The 24,101-nt window shown below is 41.1% G+C and overlaps 1 protein-coding gene and 1 gene segment (V, D, J or C); one reads left to right on the forward strand and one right to left on the reverse strand.

Moving 5' to 3' along the window:
• LOC132023362 (probable non-functional immunoglobulin lambda variable 11-55) overlaps positions 1–24,101 on the forward strand; it is a 1,024,259-nt gene that overhangs the window by 146,997 nt on the left and 853,161 nt on the right.
• The window catches only part of ZNF280B (zinc finger protein 280B), an 82,932-nt gene that overhangs the window by 18,472 nt on the left and 40,359 nt on the right, over positions 1–24,101 (reverse strand). For 5 of the 7 annotated variants that reach the window (XR_009405943.1, XR_009405938.1, XR_009405937.1 and 2 more), the window contains one exon: positions 12,605–12,664. The exons of the other annotated variants lie outside the window; for them this stretch is intronic. The gene's annotated coding sequence lies outside the window, so the exon portion shown is untranslated. The remainder of the gene's footprint in view (positions 1–12,604; positions 12,665–24,101) is intronic. 7 annotated transcript variants of the gene reach the window in all.

Here is a 24,101-nt window from a genome sequence, read left to right on the forward strand (position 1 = left end):
TTCCTGATTAAAACACTTCAACATATTGGCATAGACGAAACATTCCTCAACTTCATATAATCTATCTATGAAAAACCCACTGTGACTATCATTCTCAATGTGGAAAAGGTGACATCCTTCCCTTTGAGATCAGGAACACCTAATGTTTGGTGATGTATTTTCCTTATATTATTCTATAAAAAATAATGTAAAATAATATTCAAATTACCTCTTATTTCTATAGCTTGGAGATTAGGATAAATCACCTCCACAACTTAAGTTCTGCAGGATCTCCACCATCCTAGTACTGGAGGAAACCATTCAGAGCAGGCACCACCAGGGTTTCCAGTTCTGACCAAGAGGAAATGCTCCCAATCAAGCAAGTCCTCTCACTTACAACTAAAAATATCTGGGAAAAATACAAACAAGTATAGGAAAACTCCATAAGGTAGAAGGAAGAAGGAAGACTTCCTACAAACCTTAGCTGTTGAGGGAAACACACCAGTGAGTTCCTTGGGTTTCTTCCCTTCTATTACCCCAAACACATGTAAGAGAAGACACTGCAGGAGCCTCCAACCAAGAATCACCCAGAGGTCCAGAAAAGAAAAAGAAAATAAAATCCAGCAAAACTCTAAAAATGTCAACCAGCATGGTCAGAGGATCTGAATATAAATTGGCCTGAGCAAAAAAATATTTTAGCAAAAAATTTAAAAAATATATATTTTATATTACCTTCACACACTAATGAATCCCCAAACTCTGCCTTCATGCAGGGCTCTCAGCAGTGCTGAGCAGACATCTAGTGTCCCTCCCTTCCTGGCAGAAAAGGACAGTGTCTGATTGTCCACCTTGTGTAGTGTCATTGGTCTCAGTGGAGAGCTGAGCCTCCACCCCACAGGAGCATCAGAAAGCCTGGACAAGGTGGGGCCAGTGGGCTACTTAGCATTCCAGTTCTTCCCACCTATAATTTTGGCAGATCCCCAGAAGCTCAACAGAAGTCCATCCACCAGCAGGAACACTGATTGGTGATTTAAGGCAGAGCTGTTCTGCATTCATATACCCCTGCTGGTGACTGTGGGGCCAGTAAGAGCATACCCTGGACTCCCACCTAGCATTAACACAATGAATAGGGGCTGCAAGGCAGGAATGCTGGCTTTGCATTTGACCCCTCCCTTCCTGTTGTCAGTGAGGGCACAGAGCCCAGTGAGTTGCTGAGAATTCATCCTCTGCACCTCCCTTCAGGCCTGGGCATCCCTCTCTGGGGTCAGCAGGGTCCAGCTCAGAGACGGTCTCACAACACCCTCACTCACACAGTGGGTACTTGGAGGGGACACTCTTGCCCCACTTCTTCCAGCAGGGCGTCAGCAGCAAGACTATGGGATTGAACACTCCACTTTTCCTGGGGCCACTGGGAAGCTGACATAAAATCCCAGACCTCTTGCTGCTCCTCAAGGGGGAGAATCACCTGATGATTGAAGGAAGGTAATTGGGACCCCAACATTACTTGATAAATATCCAAAAATATCCAGGATCCAGGAAAAAGGACCAAATTGTCTTGTCAAGAACCAGGAAAATCAAACCTTGAATGAGAAAGGAGACTCAACCATCACAAACACTGAGGTCCCTCACATGCTAACATTATGGAACAGATATTTTCAAGCAACAATCAGAAAATCCATCACAGGAGCCTCTACAAAAACTCTTAGAATACATGGAAAAGGCAGAAATATGCCATTGAAATAGAAGTCATCAAAACACACCAAATGGAAAGTATAGAAGTTAAAAATACAACAGATGACACTGAAAAAGAAAACTCTCTGGAGAGACTCAAGAGTAGGTAACACCTACTTAGGATATGTTTGTTGAAAACACAAATGGGCTACATTCACTCTGCCTGATTTCCACACCCATGAGTAGTCTCCTGAGACTGTCACCAGGCGGAGCTGTTCACCCGCTCAGAGCTGGCAAGGCCTGAAACCAACTGAAATAGTTCCACCTGACTGGGCCCTGCACCCCTGCTCACTGTCTAGGATAGAGTTGCCAGCAGCTGCTTCCTCTCAGGGGACAAACTCATAGTGCTTAACTTCCCCAGCCCACTTCTTTGGATTTCAGCTACAAGCTGGGCCTAGGACCCAGAACCAAATGGCACTGTAGGCTCATATTTGCATAATGCACCACCAAACACACCCTTTCCCCCTGGAGCTCAGGAGGAGATAAAAGACACATCCCAGGGACCAGCACCAGCTGTAAGGCCACGGGACCTTTGGGAAGTCCACACCATGACCTGGACTCCACTCTTCCTCCTCCCCCTCCTCACCTACTGCCCAGGTTCATGCAGATTTGACAGCCACCTTTTGAGGAGAATCCCTCTGCCTTTATTCTTCATTCTAATATGTGTCTATTTTCGTTTCAGGGACCAGTTCTGAGGCTGTGGTGACCCAGGAGCCCTCAATGACTGTGTCCCCGGGAGAGACAGTCACTCTCACCTGTGCCTCCAGCTATGGCACAGTCATCGATAAACATTATCCATGTTGGATCCAGCAGAAGCCTGGCCAATCCCCTAGGACATTGATTTATAATACACACAATAAACCTTCCTGGACCCCTGCCCGATTCTCAGGCTCCCTCCTTGGGGGCAAAGCTGTCCTGACCCTCACAGGGGCCCAGCCTGAGGATGAGGCTGAGTACTACTGCTTCCTACAATATGGTGATGGGAGGCACAGTGAGAGACCCAGATGAGGAAGGAAGACATAAACTGTTGTTTCAGTGTGTGGGTACAAATAAGATCATAGGATGTTGGCATCCCATAACTAGATACAAGATAGCTCTCAGGGAAGCCCAAATATAGACCATCCTTAATCAGACAGAGATGCAAGGTGTCTGAATTGCTTCCCATTCATGTTTGAGTCCTAAAGTGGAGTAAATATATCAATGTCTTGGGAGGTACTGGTCAAAAAAAAAAAGCAGATTTCAGTGCTTTTATATTAGACAAGGATCTCTATGCATGGATCAGAACTAAAATTTGAGGCAAAACACATTTCCTCCAGAAAAAAAGGAGCATCTCTAATATTCTTTGTCAGCTAAGAACAAAGGAAACACTCATTTAATATATTTCTAAAGTTTCATGGTGCGCCTGACTGTTTCAGTCAAAAAAGGGTGGGACGCTTGATTTCACAATCTGAGTTTAAGTCTCAAGTTAGATGCAGAGATTCCTTAAATAAATAAATAAACCCTTCAAATTAAAAAAAAAAATAAGCAACATAACGTTTATTGTATTAGTTTGCACTTTAACACAATGCAAGTATATTCTAATACTTTTTAAAATATTAAAAATTGTGAATATTTTTGTAACGATACTTCATCCCTAATACTCTGGGTTAAATTGCATCCTCCCAAAGAACATATGTTGAAGTTGTAGCCCTAAGGACTTAATAATATGCCCTGATCCAAAAATAGGTTTGTCATAGAGGTAATTGGTTAAGGTGAGGCTATACTGGCGGAAGGTGGCCTTCTAGTTCAGTATGACTACTAGTGTGCTTAAAACAGGATGGTCACATGGAGACAAGAAGGGCACCATGGGAAGCTGGAGGCAGAGTGTGCAGAGTTCGCAGCTTCACCCAGGGAATGCCAAAAATTGCCCTCAAAGTGCTAGTCAGGGGGTGGCAGGGAAAGATTCCCCTACAGGTTCCAGAGAGAACATGGCCCCACCCTATGAATCTGGGGCTTTTAGCCTCCACACCTGTGAGTCACTTTTTCTTGAAGCCACCCAGTTTGTGCTACTTTGTTATGGCAGCCCTAAGAATCTAAAATATCACACAGTCAGTATCTTTCTGAATTTGAACACTTTCTTCCCAATGGGTTTTTAATTGTTACACAATTACACAAAGAGTTTTGTTGATATTTCATATTTTGCTAATGTTTCAAGCACTCCTAGTGTCATGGAAGGTTACTACAAGTAATTTGCCATGAGTTTAAAAGTCTAGAAATGGAGAATTACTGCTTAATAGTGCTGAAACATTGCATTCAAAAGGTAGACACCCATTAGGTGGCTCCAATTGATTACTAGTGCAGAAGACTCTGAAATTGTGAAGTTGTGAAGATTATCTTGCGTGTATTAAAATGGATCTGGATCTAGTGAGTGAAAAGGGAAATGCCTACTACCTTCAGTGGGAAACCCTCAGTACATTACTGTGGACATCAAATGCACAGAATGGTAAAGGAAAGAGTTTATGTCTTAGAAAGGCTGATTGGAAAACAGAATAGATTGAAACTTGAAAAGCATTCAGGCACCAAAACCAGCGTGGCATTTCTACATGTGTTAGATCAGTTAGTCTCACACTTCAATGTACATATGAATCATGCAGAATCTTGTAAAATTGAATTCAGATTCCTTTGAGTCTGGAGAGGGGCCTGCGATTCTGCATTTCTAAATCACAGAGAATGGCATTAGAAGGAAATGATCTGCAGAGAACTGAAGAGAAATTTCTGGCAGAAAGAACTGATGCCTTTGGATTAGAGAAGAACCCCCAGTCCACATATCCCAAGGACAGAGGCCTCCTGTTCAGACATATGCCCTCTTGCCTTTCCCTCCACTCTCCACTATATCATTTCTAGGACTTTCCCTCCATAATCAATGCTTCTCAGGTCCAGCTCTGACCTAGTCTGGTAACTGACCATCCAGAATATCCTGGAAGAAGATGATAATGACTCCAACTGTTCAACAAACCATGGTTATGGGAGGAGTTTTGCCTACCCACCATGTGACAGCAGGAATAGTGAGAAAGAAACACACAGCTGGTCTGCCATGGACCCATGTCCCTCCCCTTGGATGACTCACTTCACCCTGCTTAGAGAGTTTTCACCTTCTGAGATATTTTGGGAATCAGCACATGTCTGTGAAGTCCTGTCCCTGCATGCCCTGCCTGTTCTTGGTCCATAGAAATGTTGCCTTACATTGCAAAATGTTTTCTCAGGTCTTTCTAGAATCATGAGAGTTAATACCTGGACAGGTATTATTCTTGCCACTTCCCTGCTCCCTGATGGGTTTTAACTTTTGAGGATGTTGAGTCTTTCACTGGTGCATTCATAGCACCAACCCCATCCTCACTCTTCGGTTCCTATTGACCTCATTGCTCACTCATGTAGTTCTTGGTTGGCCAGGGCTCAGAGTAGAAATCCATTACTGAATTTTTCTGTCTAAAAGCAACAGGAATCATGATCCCTTAAAATTAGAGGGCAGAAGACATTTTAATTAGAAGAGGGTGGGAAAAATTATGGCAAATAGCAGTGACCAGAGAGGACTACCACAGATAATGCAGTGGGCATGCCTATGTGGGTGCAGCATTCCAGGCCACAGGGCAGATAGTAGTCACTGAGGATAGTATTAGTCTATACAATGAAAAGATAAAGAATGGATGTACAAAGGACTAAGTGTAGCCACCCCAATAAAATGATACGTCTCATTGCCCATGTTATTGATTCAAGCCAATTTTCATGCTTTGACATCTTTGTAGGGTTTTTTGTTTTTATTTTTTGTTTTTGAGAAAGAGAACATAAGCCAGGTAAGGGGCAGAGGGAGAAGCAGACTCCCTACAGAGAAAGGTGCTGGACATAGAACTCCATCCAGAGACTCCAGGACCATGACTTGAGCCAAAGGTAAACACTTAACCAACTGAGCCATGCAGGTTCCCAAACTTCTTTTTAAGGTTTTTATTTATTGGCATGGTAACCTGCAGGCCTTCAGGACCAGCCACGAGGAGGGGTCCCTGGGCAGCATAAACCCAGCCTCAGGGAGAAGCGCCTCAGGAAGACAAAGGCAACAGACATGGAAGCCAAGGACCAGTCACCAGAACTGGCCCATGCGGGACACAGTGCCCCGTGAGGGGGAGACCCACAGAGACGGCCTGCAGCAGGCACAGTAGAGGCTTCTGGGTGCCACCAGATCAGTTGACTTGGGGAGCCAGGAAACACCTGCCTGGAATTGGCCGAGACCATGACTCCCGCTGTCCAATGCCCCAGCATCCCCACCTCTATGCACTGCAAAGCTGCCCTCGCAGACACATACTGAGGCAGCTCACAGTCCCACTGGCATCAGTGTGCACCTTGCCAGGATTGTGGTTGATATATTCAGCTATACATCCCCTCAAGCACATCTCACCAAACTGACAAGGAGGAAGAACACCCCCAAAGAGGAAAAATTCAGAGACTGTGACCTCTCCTACAACACTATTGGATATAGACATAAATGGCATGTTGGAAAGGGAATTCAGGGTAACAATTATCCAGGCACTGGCTAGGTTGGAGAAAAGCATTAGTGACAATATAGAATCTCTAAAGGCAGAAGGGAGAGCCAATCTGGCAGAAGTTAAAAATGCTATCAATGAGATCCAATCTAACCTAAATACTCTAATACCTGGGGTAACTGAAACAGAAGATAGAATTAGTGATATAAAGAACAAACTGATAGAGAAGAAGGATCAGGAAGAGGCCTGGAACAAATAGCTTAGAAGCCATGAAAATGGAATTAGGGACATAAATGATGCCATGTAACATTCCAATGTCAGAAATACTGGGATCCTGGAGTGGGTGGAGAAATAGGGAAGACTAGAAGATATGGTTGAAAAAATTCTGGATGAAAATTTCCCCAGTCTGGGGAATAGAGCAAGCATTTGTGTCCTAGAGGCAGAAAGAACACCACCAAGATCAACGTATCTAGAAAGACACTTGATTGTGAAATTCACGAATCATAATTTTAGACAAGAGGTCCTAGTGGCATTTAAGGGGAAGAGATTCCTTATGTACAGAGGAAGGACAATTAGACTAACCTCAGACCTGTCCACAGAAATCTTGCAGGCTAGAAAGTGTTGGCAAGACATACTCAGGGCACTAAATGAGAATAACATGCAGCCAAGAATACTTTATTCAGCAAGGTTGACATTCAAAATGGATGGAGAGATAAAGAACTTCCAAGACCACCAAGGTTTAAGAGTATGTGACTACCAAGCTGGCACTGTAAGATATATTAAGGGGGGTTCTATAAAAGAAGAAAGAACTCAAGAGTGGCATAGAAAAAGAAATTTATAAAAACAATCCATAGAGGGGCACCTGGGTGGCTCAGTGGGTTTAAGCCTCTGCCTTCGGCTCAGGTCATGATCCCAGAGTCCTGGGATCGAGCCCCGCATCGGGCTCCCTGCTCAGCGGAGAACCTGCTTCCTCCTCCTCTCTCTCTCTCTGCCTGCTTGTGATCTCTGTCTGTCAGATAAATAAAATCTTAAAAAAAAAAAAATAATAAGGACTTCACAGGCAACATGATTTCAAAAAAACATATCTTTGAATAATCATTCTCAATGTGCATGACCTAAATGCTCCCATAAAAGGCACAGGGTTGCAGACTGGATAAAACAACAGGACCTGCCCATATGCTGTCTACAAGAGACGTATTTGGAACCTAAAGACACATACAGACTGAAAGTGCAGGGATGGAGAAACATCTTTCATGCCAACAGGCCTCAAAGGAAATCTAGTTAGTGATTCTCATATCAGATAAATTAGATTTTAAGCTAAAGAATGTAGTCAGAGATAAAGAAGGACACTATGTCATTCTTAAAGTGTCTATTGACCAAGAAGATCTAACAATTGTAAATATTTATGCCCCCCAACATGGGAGCAGCCAACTACATCAGCTAACTGTTAAACAAAATAAAGAGTCATATAGATGTGAATACATTAACTGCAGGGGATCTTAACACACCACTCTCAGTAACAGATAGATCATCCAAGCAGAAAACCAAGAAAGAAATGAGAGCATTGAAAGACACATTGGACCAGATAGACCTCATAGATACATACATAACATTCTACCCTAAAACAACAGAATACTTATTCTTCTTGAGTGCACAAATTGAGTGCACTATTTCCCAAAATAGACCATACTGTGTCACAAATCAGGGCTTAACCAATCTTCAGAAATTATTATCAATATGCTGATAATTTAAGCAACCTTGATGAAATGGATGCATTCCTGGAAAACTATAAACTTACAAGACCAAATCAGGAAAAAAATGACAGCCTGAATAGTCCAATATCTAGTAATGAGATTGAAGCAGTGATCAAAAACCTCCAAAAAAAAAAAAAAAAAAAAAAAAAAGCCCAGGACCTGACAGATTCCCTGGGGAATTCTAGCAAACATCCAAAGAAGAATAATACCTATTCTCCTGAAGCTGTTTCAAAAAATAAAAACAGAAGGAAAACTTCCAGACTCTTTCTACGAAGCAGCATTACCTTGACCCCCAAACCAGACAAAGACCCCATCAAAAAGGAGTTTCACACCAATATCCCTGATGAATATGGATGCCAAGATTCTCAACAAGATCCTAGCTAATAGGATCCAACAGTACATTAAAAACATTATCCTCCATGACCAGGTGAGAATTATCCATAGGATACAAGGTGACTCAACATTCACAAATCAATCAAAGTGATAGAACAAGTCAATAAGAGAAGAAAGAAAAATCACACGGTCCATTCAATTTATGCAGAAATAGCATTTGACAAAATACAGCATCTGCTCCTCATTAAAACTCTTCAAAGTAAAGGGATAGAGGGAACATTCCTCAACTTCATAAAATCTATGAAAAACCCACAGCAAATATCATTTTCAATGGGGAAAAGCTGATAGCCTTCTCTTTGAGATCAGAAACACAACAAGAATGCCCACTCCTGCCCCTGTTGTTCAACATAGTACTAGAAGTCCGAGCAACAACAATCAGAAAACAGAAAGAAATAAAATATATTCATACAGGCAAAGAAGAAGTCAAACTCTCTTCACAGATGACATTATATTTTATATGGAAAACCCAAAGGCTCCACTCCCAAACTACTAAAACTCATACAGCAATTCAGTAATGTGACATGATACAAAATCAATGCAAAGAAATCAGTTGCTTTCTTATACACTAACAATGAAAATATAGGAAAGGAAATTAGAAAATCAATTCTTTTTACTATAGCACCAAGAACCATAAGATACCTGGGAGTAAACCTAACCAAAAAGGTAAAGGATCTGTACTCGAGGAACTAGAGAACACTCATGGAGGAAATTGAAGAAGACATAAAAAGTAGGAAAAGCAGGAGCGCCTGGGTGGCTCAGTGGGTTAAGCAGCTGCCTTGGCTCAGGTCATGATCTCAGGGTCCTGGGATCGAGTCCCGCATCGGGCTCTCTGCTCAGCAGGGAGCCTGCTTCCCTCTCTCTCTCTCTGCCTGCCTCTCCGTCTACTTGTGGTTTCTCTCTGTCAAATAAATAAATAAATAATCTTAAAAAAATTAAAAAGTAGGAAAAGCATTCCATGCTCGTGGATCTGAAGAATAAACATTGTTAAAATGTCTATACTTCCCAGAGCAATCTATGCTTTCAATGCAATCCTGACCAAAATTCCACTGGCAATTTTCAAAGTGCTGGAACAAACAATCCTGAAATTGGTATGGAATCAGAAGAGACCCTGAATTGCTAGAAAACGTTGAAAAAGAAAAACAAAACTGGGGGCATCATGTTGCCTAATTTTAAGCTTTACTACAAAGCTGTGATCACCAAGACAGCATGGTACTGGCACAAAAACAGACACATAGACCAGTGGAACACAGCCCAGGTATGGACCTGCAACTTTATGGTCAAATGGTCTTCGACAAAGCAGGAAAAAATATCCAGTGGAAATAAAACAGTTTCTTCAATAAATGGTGCTAGGGAAATTGGACAGCTATATGTAGAAAAATGAAACTTGACCATCCTCTTACACCATACACAAAGATAGACTTGAAATGGATAAAAGACCTCAGTGTGAGGCAGGTATCTATCAAAATCCTAGAGGAGAACATAGGCAGTAACCTCTTCGACATCAGCCACAGCAACTTCATTCAAGACACGTCTCCAAAGTCAAAGGAAACAAAAATGGAAATGAACTTTTGGGACTTCATCAAGATCAATAGTTTCTGCAAAGCAAAGGAAACAGTCAACAAATCATTGAGGCAACACCCAGAACTGGAAAAGATATTTGCAAATGACACTAAAGGCCAAGGGCTGATATCCAAGATCTATAAAGAACTCCTCGAATTCAACACTCAAAAAACAGATAATCAGGTCAAAAAATGGGCAAAAGACATGAACACATACTTCTCCAAAGAAGACATACAAATGGCTAACAAACACATGAAAAAATGTTCATCATCACTAGCCATCAGGGAGATTCAAATCAAAACTATTTGAGATACCACCTTACACCAGTTAGAATGGCCAAAATTAACATGACAGTAAACAACAAGTGTTGGAGAGGATGTGGAGAAAAGGGTACCCTCTTATACTATTGTTGGGAATGCAAGATGGCACAGCCACTTTGGAAAACAGTGTGGAGATTCCTTAAGAAATGAAAAATAGAGCTACCCTATGACCCCGAAATTGCACTACTGGGTATTACTTCAAAGATACAGATGTAGTTAAAAGCATGGACATATATAACCTAATGTTCATAGCAGCAATGGCCACAGTCATCAAACTGTGCCTTTCAACAGACAAATGGATAAAGAAGATATGGCACATATATACAATGGAATATTATGCCCCCATCAGAAAGGACGAATACCAAATTGTTGTATCAACATGGATGGGACTGGAGGAGATTATGCTGAGTGAGATAAGTCAAGCAGAGAGAGTCAATTATCATATGGTTTCACTTACTTGTGGTGAGTAAGGAATATAACAGGGAGGACATTAGGAGAAAGAAAGGGAGAGATGAACCATGAGAGACTGTGAACTCTGAGAACAAACTGAGGGTTTTGGAGGGGAGGTGGTTGTGGAGTTAGGTGAGCCTGGTGGTGAGTATTAAGAAGGGCATGTATTGCATGGAGCACTGGATATGGTGCTTAAATAATGAATCTTGGAACACTGAAAAAATAAAATAAAATTTATAAAAGTATATAAATAATAAATATGTTTTATTTGTTATTTTATTTATTTATTTGCTAGAGACACAGCAAGAGATGGAACACAAACAGGGGGAGTGGGAGAGTGAGAAGCAAGCTTCATGCTGAGCAAGGAGCCAGACATGGGTCTTGATCCCAGGACTCTGGAATCAAAACCTGAGTCAAAGGCAGACACTTAACATCTGAGCCACCTATGCTTCCCCAAGATTTTATTCATTTATTTTAAGGATATACAGAGAAAGAGAGCACAGGCAGGGGGAGAGGCAGGCAGAAGGAGAGGGAGAAGAAGACCCCAGGATCATGACCTGAGCCAAAGGCAGATGCCTAACCAACTGAGTGACCCACATGCCCGCCTTGAAGCCTTTCACTTGAATTTGGGTTGGGACGCTGTGAGGAAGTTACCACTTGGCCAATAGAAAGGACAGTGATTCCCCCAATCCTGTCCCAAAGTGACCTCTGTGTCATTAAAGAACCATACCTTGGAGAAGAGGAACTATAGAGATATTTTAAGCATTGTAGAACACATGATTCAAGTGACATTCTTACTCAGGAACCAAGAGTATCACCATGCCCTCCAGTACAGTGGGGATATCTGCTTATCCCATCTACTAGAGATACAGCTTACACCAGATCTATAAGGGACATAGAATCACCCAGGGGCCATTTTCCCATAACTGTCAGCAGAAACTGTCAGCAGTATGGAGATACTTGCTTATTGTCCTGGTGAAGTAGGCCAAGAAGTAAGAGTATGGGTAGTTGAAAAGGCCAACAGAAAGCCTCTGGAACTATGTCTTATTCCATTTTTTTAAGATAGTAATTTATAAAATATTATTATTGTAGGAAAATAGTAGAGATTAGGGTTACACTTAATGATGTATTGGTACTAGTCCCCAACATGCCTGCCTTTATTTCTTCAGTCTGGCTTCTAAACAAAAACTATCAATAACAACAACCAAAGCACATGGATCCTGCCAGATGAACGTGGACTATTACAAACTCAGACAAGTAGTATCTCAGTCAAAGCTGTTCTGCTTGAGTAGCATATTTTCTAGAGCACATTAATTATCATTATTTCAGTTAAACATATAGAGCCATAAATCTGGTGAATGCTCACTTTTCCATACCTATCAGCTGGCATATAGAGTATCAAATGCTGTTCACACTCACATAGAGTAAACAACAGTACATTTAAGGTGTTGCCCCCAAACTGTTTTTACTCTTCTTCATAGACAGCATATCCTCAAGAAAACTGGACCATCCGTGTATTGTACAGAATCTGACAATGATATATTATATTGCTGACATTGATTTATTTGAACAAGTTGAGCAAGAGGTGGAAGTACATCAAAGTCTTTAGTAAGACACCAAAGTTCCTGAGGATGGGGAACCCACCCTATAAAGAATCAGGGGCCCATCACACCAGTGCCCTAGGGATTCCCTAGTCTAGAACTTTTTTGGATACCTCTAAAATATAAAATAAAGTATCATATGTCACAACTTTCATCCTCAAAAAATAATCACAGTGCTTCACTAGGATTATTCTGGTTCTGGAAACACATTTTCTACAACTGGAGAAATTGCTGTGACCCATTTTCAGATGACCAAGAAAGAGGCTAGGTTTGAAAAATTAGAGATAAGTGAGTGTTCTACATACTCTGTTTGAGGCAAACACTTCAGCCTTTGGAGCCATATGACCCTGGATTAGTAGAACCACCTGTCATGAGAAAAGAATAATAAAAACATCAGGTAAAATATTTGGCAAGGAGGAATTGTTCCCAAGACTCATTGTAGGAAGCTTGGAGATCTGAGCATGGACATGAGGTGAACTGTAATGGATGTAGTGGTACCCTCCATAATGCCCTTCTCTAGGACTGAACCATGCCTTCTCCAGCAGCTGAATGTAACTAGCCAAAATGTCTCCCCTGAATCACGTTATGAGACTAATCCTTTTTAATGGGTTATGGTTTATGGGTTCATCCAAGCCCACCAACTCTCCCAGGTGTAACTTGCATTCAGAGACTTAATGATGCATAGTTACCAGGTTCTACCCCTCTCATCCCTCTTCAGGACCCTGAGGGATCTTGTCAACTCTCGAGCCCATCATGGGAGTGTCTGCCGTGTTGCAACTGCCTCACCTTCTGCCTCTGACCAATCATGCCTCTTCTACTCCTACTACCTGGTTGCCCTGGAAGAGTTCCCCATTATCTTTGTGGAAAAGCTTGCCATCTCAGAGCCAGGAAATTACTGTGACAAAGTCTGATAGCCCAGAAAATTTAGGCCAGAGAATGGCTCCCTCCATCTACTCTCCATCAGTCCTAATAGACAGAGAGAATGGCATGTGCCATTCTGTGGATAGTAAATATTCAGCATATTTATGGGAGGGACATGAATGTCTATGAAACATATCTGAAGCTAATAGAGGATAGTGGTACAGGCATATCTTATTTTTCTGCATTTGCTTTATTGCACTTCACAAATATTGCATTTTTATAAACTGAAGTTTTGTTGTCACCCTGCACTGAGCAAGTTTATTGGCACCATTTTTTCCAAACTTGGCTAACTTCATGTCTCTGTATCACATTTTGTGTTTAATTCTCAGAATTTGTCAAACATGTTCATTATTATTATATTTGTTCTGGTGAAATATGATCAGTGATGACTTATACTGCTATTGTCACTGTCCTGGTGCACCACAAACCCTGCCCATATAAGATGGAAAACTTAATCAAAAAATATGTGTTGATTACTCCACCAACTAGACATTCCTCCATCTCTTTCCCTAGCCTCAGGCTTCCCCATTTCCCGATTCAGAACAAGATTAAAATCATGTCACTTAATAAACCTACAATGGCCCCATGGTGCTTAAGTGAAATTAAAAACTGCACAACTCTCACTTTAAATCATAACCTAGAAATTATTAAACTTCATGAGGAAGACTTGCCCAAAGCCAATAGAGGCAAAAAAACTAGGTCTCTTTTGCCAGTTAGTGAAGTTATGAGGGGAAAACAGTTATGAAGGAAATTAACAGTGCTATTTCAGTGATACACAAATGATAAGAAAGCAAAAGAACCATTCTCACTGGAGAAAGTGAGAATGGTCTGGACAGAAGATTGAAACATCCACAACATTCCCTTAAGTTAAAGCCTAATCCAGAGCAAGGCCCTAACTCTCTTCAAATCTATGAAGGCTAAGAGAGGTGAAGATGCTGTAGAATTGAAAGTTTGAATTTAGCAGAGGTCAGTTCATAAGCCATAAGGAAAGAACCCATTTCTATAATATAAAAGTGCAAGGTGAGGCATCAAGCTTTGATGTGGAAGCTACAGCAAGTTATCCAGAAGCTATAGCTAAGTCATGAAGGTGGCTATGCTAAACAATGATTTTTCAATGTAGATGAAACATTCTTCAGTTGGAAGAAGATGCCATTCAGTACTTCCATAGCTAGAGAGGTGAAGAGAATGCCAGGCTTCAAAGCTTCAAAGACCAGGCTAACTTTCTCCTTAGGGATAATGCAGCTGATGGCTTTAAATTGGAGCCAATGCTCATTAACCATTCCAAAAATCCTATTGCACTTAAGAGTTATGCTAAATCTATTCTATCTGTGCTCTATAAATGAACAACAAAAGCCTGGATGGCAGCACATCTGTTTACAATATGGTTTGCTGAATATTTTAAACCCACTGTTGAGACCTACTGTGCAGAAGAACAGATCACTTTCAGAATATTATTACTACTGCTCAGTGACAATAAGCCTGGTCACCTAAGAGCTCCAATGGAGGTATATAATGAGATTAATATCATTTCATAACTGCTAGCACAACATCCATAGTAATTTTGACTTTCAAGTCTTGTTACTGGAGAAATCTGTTCTGTAGGTCTATAACTGCCATAGAGAGTAATTCTTCTGATGGATATGAGCAAAGTAAGTGGACAACTTTCAGAAAGGATTCACTATTCTAGATGCTACTGAAAACATTTATGATTCATGGGAAGATATCAAAAGAGCAACATGAATAGGAGTTTGGAAGAAGTAGATTCCAACCTTCGATAGGCTCAAGGCTTCAGTGGAGGAAATAATTGCAAATATAGTAGCAATAGCAACAGAACTAGAATTATAAGTGGAGCATGAATATGTGACTGAATTGCTATAAACTTGTGATAGACCTGAATGGATGATGTGTTGCTTCTTATGAATGAGCAAAGCGGTTTCCTGAGAGGGAAACTGCTCCTGGTGAAGATGCTATATTGCTTGTTGAGATGACAACAAAGGATTGAGAATATTACACAAACTTATTCATAAAGCAGTAGCAGACTTTGAGAGCATTGACTCCAACTATGAAAGAAGTTTCACTGAGGGTAAAATGCTAATGAACAGCAGTGCATACTATTAGAGAAACCATTCATTTAAAAAAGTCAATTGTTTCCTTTGCCTTTGGAGACATATCTTGAAAGAAGTTGCTGTGGCTGATATCGAAGAGATTACTGCCTAGGTTCTCCTCTAGGATTCTGATGGATTCCTGTCTCACGTTGAGGTCTTTTATCCATTTTGAGTTGATCTTTGTGTACAGTGTAAGAGAATGGTCCAGTTTCATTCTTCTACATATAGCTGTCCAGTTTTCCCAGCACCATTTATTGAAGAGACTTTTTTCCACTGTATTTTTTTTCCTGTTTTGTCGAAGATTAATTGACCATAGATTTGAGGGTCCATAAAAAAGTCAATTGACAGGGCAAACTTCCTTATTGTCTTATTTTAAGAAATTGACACACCCCATCCTTTAGCATCCACCACCCTTGTCAGTCAACAGCCATTGACACTGAGACAAGACCCTCCACCTGCAAAAAGATGACTCACTTAAAGCTCACATGATGGTTATCACTTCTTTTTTTTTTTTTTAGCAACAATGTGTTTTTTAATTAAGGTAATTAAGAGATTTGGACTTGCCTTATGACAGATGACTCAGATTGATGTCACTGATGTGAGCCTGGACGCTGGAAAATCCAAAGTATCCCAAAACATCCTTGATTCTGACGCAAATTGCAAGTTCCACAGTCTCCAAGACTACCTCAGTCTTGAAATTCCCTAGGTAGACTCAGATAATTTACTGAAACCTGTTGCATGCATAGATATGGCTTATTACAAAAAAAGATGCAGATGAAAATCAGCCAAAGGATGAGGCAACATGGGCTGGTGCTAGGAGGATTCCAAGCAAAAGCTTCCAGTTGTCTTCTCTCAGTGGAGTCATAGGCACTGATAACTTCTCCTGGTACCAATGTTGGATACTATGAATGGAGCACTACAAACCAAGAAAGCTCACCCAACCCAGTTATCCATTGTGGGGATGGTGGGACAGTATGCTTAGTCCTATAGACTTGCTTGAAAATTTAGCTGACTAACCTCCCCAATTCACAATAAAAGCTTTAACCCTCAGTCCTTGGTGGTATTCTTTCTTAAAGTTCTCTAAAGTCAATTATTGAAATCTGACTTAAACTAGCTGGTAATTCAATGTAAGGCTCAAATTCCTAACTTCAGTAGAGTCACCTGGTCATGAAACAATTCCTTTAATCACTCAAAACATTCAGATAAGAAATTGAGACTAGGGCGCCTGGGTGGCTCAGTGGGTTAAGCCGCTGCCTTCGGCTCAGGTCATGATCTCAGGGTCCTGGGATCGAGTCCCACATCGGGCTCTCTGCTCAGCAGGGAGCCTGCTTCCTCCTCTCTCTCTGCCTGCCTCTCTGCCTACTTGTGATCTCCCTCTGTCAAATAAATAAATAAAATCTTTAAAAAAAAAAAAGAAAGAAATTGAGACTATATAACACTACAATTGACACTAGGATGGCATCTCAACAACTGGAGAAAGAAGTATAAACAGGAATGAACCAAGAAAAGACAAGCAATGAATGTAGAATGACCTGCCAAATACAGTTGCAATGACAAAAAGGTAAATCAATAGTTATTTGTTAAATGAATGAGACCTCACATCCTCAGCACAAGGAAGCCAGCAAGGGGCACTGTGTATCTTCTGAGAGGACTGGCAGGAACTCAAATGGTTCCAATTTAATGGACATTGTGTAAAATTTCAGAGCAGCTGTTTCCTCCCAAGGAAAAAATCCACAGCACACAGCCATCCCTGGCCTGTCCCCTGCCCTCCCACCCATCCCTGACAGTGTAGCTGCTGTCAGGGTTGAGGACCTGTGCAGTGGACTGGGAGATAGAGGGCTCAGATTTGCATAATGCAACATTCAAACACACCCCCTTTCCACAGAAGCCCAGGAGGAGATAAAGAGCCATCAGAGAGTCTACCCTCAGCTCTGGGGCAAGGGGTCCTTCCAACATCTAAACCATGACCTGGACTCTTCTCCTCCTCCTCCCTCTCCTCACCCAATTCCCAGGTTCATGGAGATTTCAGAGGCCACCCTTTTTGGGGGGGAATCCCTCTGTCTTTATTCTTCATTCCTAACATGTGTTTATTTTCATTTCAGGGATCAGTTCTGAGGCAGTGGTGACTCAGGAGCCCTCACTGACTGTGTCCCCAGGAGGGACAGTCACTCTCACCTGCACCTCCAGCACTGGAGCAGTCACCAATGCTCACTATCCATACTGGTTCCAGCAGAAGCCTGGCCATTCCCCGAGGACACTGATTTTCAACACAAACAGCAAACACTTCTGGACCCCTGCCCGATTCTCAGGCTCCATCCTTGGGGGCAAAGCCGCCTTGACCCTCACAGGGGCCCAGCCTGAGGATGAGGCTGAGTACCACTGCTGGCTGGTACATGATGGTGTTAGGCACAGTGGTAGATTCAGATGAGAAACCAGGACAAAAACATGTTCTAGTCCTTGTGATAAAGAGATTGCATGATCAGACATACCAACTCTCAAGCAACCTAAATGTGGACCATGTATTAAAGGTGAAGGGAAGGGTCTGGATTGACTCCTCTAACTACCTTAGCCGAAGCGGAAGAAATACATGAATGATTTGGAAGGAACTGACTCAGGAAAAGCAAAATCCAGTTATTTCATAATCCAGAAGGAATAGTGACAACTGGATCATATCTAAGGGTTGAGATCAAACACATTTCCTCCTAAAAGGAGCACCCTCCATGATGTACTTTGCTGGTTAAGTGCAAAGAGAAGAAATACTCTGTATTTATTTATAAATAAATATAAAAATAAGTAACATTTATTTGATTGGGTTGCATTTAATGTAGCATTTATATATTGTATAAAATAAAAAGTATTAAAAATTATGAAAATTTTCAAAAAGGTCCTTTATACTAAAACTTTACTAATATTACTGTAACTACAATCAATCATTTTAAACTATACTTCTGAATTTGAATGCATTCTTTAATTTTTGTTCTCAATGTTTCCACAATTGTTATCAAAATTTACACTCATATTTCTGCATTTTATACACAGGTCCTGCCATATAAGATTAATGTAGCAGCTTCCCACTTATTAAAAAATATACAAGGGGTACCTGAGTGGCTCAGTCAGTGGACTATGGGTCTGACTCTTGATTTCAGCTCAGATCATGAGCTGAGAGTCCTGGGATGGAGCCCTGTGTTGGGCTTCTCACTCAACAGGGAGTCTGCTAGAGATTCCCTCTCTCCTTCTCCCTTTGCCCTGCTCCCCTTTGAAATAAATAAATCTTTGAAACATGTATATAAATATTTGAAAGACTATTTAATATTATTTTGATTTCAGCACTAATGCAATATTATAGCATTTAGGTAATTCCAAATGTTTACTAACCAAATAAAGGAGTGATGTTATATAATTAATCTTATTATTAATAAAACATTCCTGGTCATTTCTATCGATTTTGTGAGATCAGAGGGACATGCCTGCCATGTCAATGGGAAGCCTCAAGTCATTACTCCTGACTATACAATGCACCAAATAGGAAAACAGGAAGTTAGTTGCTGCATATGTTTATTGGACGCAAAATAGTGTGACACATTTGGGACAGTGCATAGCCAAAACCACACTATTGTCTTTAAGCCTGCATTAGGCCAGTGTTTCTCAAACTTTAATGTATTAGTCACCCGAGGACTTTATAAAATGTAGATTCTGGTTCAATGGGCCTGGAGTGAGGGCAGAGAATCCACATTTCTAAAAGCTTCCTGCCCCATAAATCCACGTGTATGTTTTAATAATAGGAAATCTGCATGAATAGTATAAATAAGGAGAATCATTGGCAGACAAGAACCTAAGAACTCTGACATAAAGAACAAATGAGTTTATGTTATAGAAGCATTATCCCACCCCTACCCCAGCCCTCCATGCACAGATCCTGCCAGAATAACAGAGGCTCCTCTTTCTTTAAGAACAAAAAACAAAAGCAAAAAATAAAAACAAACAAACAAACAAAACCCTGTATTCCCTGGAGATCCTGTCCAATCTCCCTATCGTCTTCTCCTCCAGTCCCATTTTGAAGTGCAGACTATTCCCTATCTCTGATACAGACTGCTCTTCTAAGTTCATGGCTCCCTCTCCCTTTCTGACCAGCCTTCTCATATGTTCCTCTGCAGTTAATTACCAAGGCCTTCATATCAGGAAAGCCGCTGTCATTTGTCCAGATCCTTGCTACTTGGAACTGGACACTTAACATTCTTTCCTCCTTGAACATCTCTATTCCCACACTTAGACCCCTAAGTGTGCTTATTCTCTTTTGTTCACCTCAGCCAGTATTTTCTCTTTCTAGTTCCCCCAGGACCACCCTCATTTTCTAGTGAATGCAGTAAACCACACAAACATGTTAATTTATCCTCCCAAATACTCACCACGCTGACCTTTGAGAAATCAAGTAAGAAGAGAAACTTCGATATGAACAACCTGGGAGGGTCTGTCTGATGGTTGAACTCTCAGCTGGGAAACCAGACACCTGTGACCCTGCCTCTGTTTTGTTCTTAAGGGTCCAGTGGCTGGACCTCTGGGTCCTCCCAGAGTCACTAAGGAGTCACTGACCATGCCCTCCCCATCTCCAACCAGCTCCACCTCAAGATGAATGCCTGAGCTCCATGTCCCATGTGAGGAGGCACAACCAGGGGTAGCAGAATATATTTACAGAATCCTCTCCCTCCTCAGGGGTTGGGGAGGGAATAAGAGAGACTGGAGGCTGTTTGCCCTATTGTATGACAAGAGACAGATTTCTGGGGCATCTCCACTGTGGCTTGGATCCTTTTGTTCTTCACTTTAATCATTGCCCTGGTGGTTGGAGAATGGACATCAGGAGCTAGCACTGGGAGAGCCTCAGGCTCTGTATCACTTTCTTGGTCCACTGACCTGCCTCATTCACCTTCTGTCACTCTCCCATCTGAACATTCACATTTACTGAACACGTACTACATGCCAGGCTCAGGCCCACAGTTCCAGATACAGCACAGACAAGATAGACAGGGTCCCTATCCTCATAGGGCTGACACCTTGTGCAGCTGACAAAGGGATTCATCACTTTCCTTCATTCCTATTCACTAACACTTATTTGAAAAGTCACTTTTCATATGGCGAGAAAGAGCTGGTTACTCACTATTGAGTGAAAGCTCTGAGAGGGTCCCAGACAGAGTATTCTACAGAGCACACAGAATGCTTTTGGGATGTACTTGCACACTCAAGAAGCTATGCATAAGAAGAACTCAGTAACACCTTTTTTGTCCCACAAACCTGTGGCTGCTTGTCCCACTCTTCCTAGCTCTTGGTGGACATTTGACAAAGTCCACGCAAATGAAGTACAATCTAACTGCTCTGTAGGACTACTGGAAGTCTTCTTCTAAAAGATAGATTAGCTCTGCTTTTGGTATATCTAATATAAGCTCCAACTGTACAGAACCTTATGCAGATACCAACTATGCTTTCTGGAAAAATAAATTTTAAAGCAACTATCTGGGGGCACCTGGGTGGCACATTCAGTTATGCATCCAGCTCTAGGTTTTGGCTTAGGTCATGATCTCGGTGTCATGAGATTGAGCCCAGCATCAGGCTCAGCATTTGGTGTGGAGTCTGCTTAAGATTCCCTTTCTCTCTGCCCTTCCCCCTCCTCTCTCAAATAAATAAATCTTTAAAATTTTTAAAAAAAATTTTAAAAAGCAACTATCTGAACACCTGACAGTGAAGAAAATGCAGGAAGTCCTGGATAGAAATTTATATTTTTTAACAGGTATAGTAAAACAGAGTTCCCAATTTTTATGGCTTTTAGGCTAGAGTTAGTATGGACTGACATGGCTAAAACTCTTAAAATAAACCCAAGGTCTATCTGTCTTGAAAAAGCAATCAATTGACAGACTTCAGGGAAAACACAGCTACTGAAAAAGAAGCTGGGGGTTCTATAAAGAGAGCCACAGAGGGGGAAACTGACATTTGTGTATAATTTTTGCCTAACTCTCTAGCTCATCTCTGAATGAGGCATGTGGTTAGGCAGGTCCCAAGAAGCCTAAATAAGGACAAAAGGATTGACTGACATTTGAGTTACCTACCATCCAAGAGATAGGCTCTCCAGTGTGAACCCAACCAAACTTTTACCTATTATAAAAAATCAAAATTACTGGGGCACCTCCTGGGTGGCTCAGTTGGTTAAGCATCTGCCTTTGGCTCAGGTCATGATCCTGGGGTCCTGGGATCAAGTCCTGCATCAGGCTTCTTCCTCAGGAGGGAGTCTGCTTCTCTCTCTGTCTGATGCTCCCCCTCCTTGTGCTCTCTCTATACTGGACAGAAAAAAAAAAAAATATATATATATATGTATGTATACATATACATATATATATAATCTCTAAAAAACATCAAAATTACTTAGAGGACTATAATGGATCTGACATCAATGCAATCCATCATTCATAAAGTTCCAAATACAATCTCAAATTATTCAACATCAAAGAAACATGGTTAGTGAGTTTGAGGATCTAACATTGATGGAAGAAAAGGGTAAAAGGTGCTGTGACAAAAGGACAGTAAAACACAGAAAGCTTTGTTTGGGTGGCACTTAGAAAGGTCAGGTGAGCAGAGAGGTCCCTCACAGCTGTAAACCTTCTCCAGAAAGAGTGACACCAGGCCAACACCCAAAAAAAAAGAAGGAAAAGAATTCCCAGGTAGGAAGAGAATCAGAGAAGGGCTTACAAGTCTCAGAGAGGCATTTCAGCAGCACAGCCTCTGGGTCAGACAGCTACAAAGCAGTTTGGGGTCCTTTAGAGGGCAAGGATTTTTCTCATCAAGGCTAGCAGATGTCAAGTGCAGTTTCATGGGGCATACAAAGCAGGGCTCTAATTGGTGAGATACATGCTCATTTGGTCTATATTTAAAGCAATTGGTGCAGGCTGGGTAATGGCCGTAGTCTGCACCTGAAGGGAAAAAAAAAGCACAAAAACATGGGGACCAATATACAGAACCCATCCTTAATCTATCTGTATAAAACTGGATTCTAACAAGTAGAATGCAAAAGTAATAGGATGTGAACACTGATACTAGATTACAAAAAGCTAGTGCCTTGTCTTGGTTGCTCTTTCTTGCTTTCTCTTGGATCACTTGTCTTGTGGAAAGCAAAATACTGGGCCCAACACAGCCTCATGGAGAAGCCCACATGGGAAGCTACCAACACCTGCCAATAGCCACGAGAGAAAGAAGATCCTAGTGCTCCAGCCAAGCCTTCAGTGCTCCTACTGATAGCTCACCTACAACTAAACACTAAGTGCTTTAGCAACCTCTCAATTCTTTTTGGTTCCATCCCAGCGCCCAACTCACATCATCTTCAAATCACAGATATCATTTATTATTTTAGGTCCAGGTTGATATATATTCTTTTATTCATCCTTTCTTCCCTCCCTTCCTTCTTCCCTTCTTCTCTCTCCCCCTTTCTATCTTCCTTCCTTCCTTCCTTTTTACCTTTTGCCCTTGCTTTATTAGATAATAAATTCATAAATTTTTTATGTTTTATTCTTATGTCTTTTACATTTCTTCACTTACTGATCTGTTCAGCAAGTATTTATGAGTACCCACTATGAGTTGGGCTACATTCTAGCCACTAAGGACACAGATCAATAACCTTCTGGAGAATATGTTTCAGAGAGAGCAGAAAGATAAATTGTGTAGCATGTTAGAAAGTGATAAGTGCTATAGATAAAAATAAAATAGAAAATGGGAATAAAGAATGACATGAGGATATAATTTTAAATAATCTGATCAATAGGCCACACTAAGATGATATTTGGCAAAATTTTGAGGATGTTAGGGAGGAAACTATGCAGGGCATGGAGAACTGTTGTAAGTCTTTTGGTGCAACAAATTATTTCAATCCTTTGTTTCCATTATTTTTCCTTATTTTATATTTGATAATATTACACTTGTTTTAAATCTTGATGTTCTAGGAGCACCTAGCTGGTTCAGTCAGTAGAGCATGCAACTCTTGATCTCTGGGCCTTGAGTTCAACCCCATGTGGGGCATGGAGCCTACTTAAAATTTAAATTTAAAAAAATTGAAAAAATTCTAACTCATGTTGTTAAAATGTTGAGTTGATGCCTCTTTTCATGGTGTATACATTTCTACATGTCTTAATTTTTGTGACCATTCTACAGGGATCTCAGCTATTTAGGTTAGAAAGGTGTAAGGAGAAGGCACTGAAGTGCTACTTCTATCAAATTAAGTAAGGGAGAGTGATCTAATCAGGAACCAAGCCCAGGGCTTATAGTGCAGTAGAGTCCATCCGCTCTCTTCCATTGGTTTTGTCCCATCTACCTGTTCGATTCTACCATCCCCTAAATCCCTTTCTCTCCTGATAACATTGTTTTTTACAATCTGTTCATCTTTTTTCCTTACAAATTTAGGGCCTAGAGAAGGATGAGTAATGAAAGAAATACTCAGACACTGCCTGCTGTGCTGCTGATATCTGCTGTCCCATTTTTAGGCTGCAAATCCAGTTTGGCCTGAGCTGGGTTTTTTGTTTTGTTATTTGTCTCTCAGGAGTGAAGTACAAGCAGCAACCAGCTAGAACAGCAAGGGGGGAGAGAAAGAAGTCAAACTCAAAAGCTATTTTGCTAACTCTTGCTCTCTAAGTCCTCTCTAAGTCCTATGCCCCAAAATGATGCTTTCTAGATGTAAACAAGATCTCTATGCCTGGATTCCCAGTCCCTCTTCCCTTTTATTTATTTATTTTTTAAAGATTTTATT

This window comes from Mustela nigripes, chromosome 8 (genome assembly GCF_022355385.1).
Source record: "Mustela nigripes isolate SB6536 chromosome 8, MUSNIG.SB6536, whole genome shotgun sequence".
NCBI lineage: Eukaryota > Metazoa > Chordata > Mammalia > Carnivora > Mustelidae > Mustela > Mustela nigripes.